The sequence below is a fragment of the Muscardinus avellanarius genome (genome assembly GCF_963383645.1).
Source record: "Muscardinus avellanarius genome assembly, chromosome: 21".
Classification (NCBI taxonomy): domain Eukaryota; kingdom Metazoa; phylum Chordata; class Mammalia; order Rodentia; family Gliridae; genus Muscardinus; species Muscardinus avellanarius.
In genome coordinates, this window is record NC_137807.1 from 13,396,837 (window position 1) to 13,397,067 (window position 231).

Here is a 231-nt window from a genome sequence, read left to right on the forward strand (position 1 = left end):
GTAGCCCTGGCCCTTTATCTGTTTTTGTTTGTTTGTTTGTTTGTTTGTTTGATCCTTCTGATACACTCCAGTAGCAACTCAAAAGTTTTTGCAGGGCGTGGTGGAACACACTCATAATTCTAGTACTTGGGAGGCTGAGACAGGAAAATCATAGATTTGAAGCCAGGCTCGACCACTTAGTGAGGCCCATTGCAACTCAGTGAGACCCTGTTTCAAAATAAAAAATAAAAA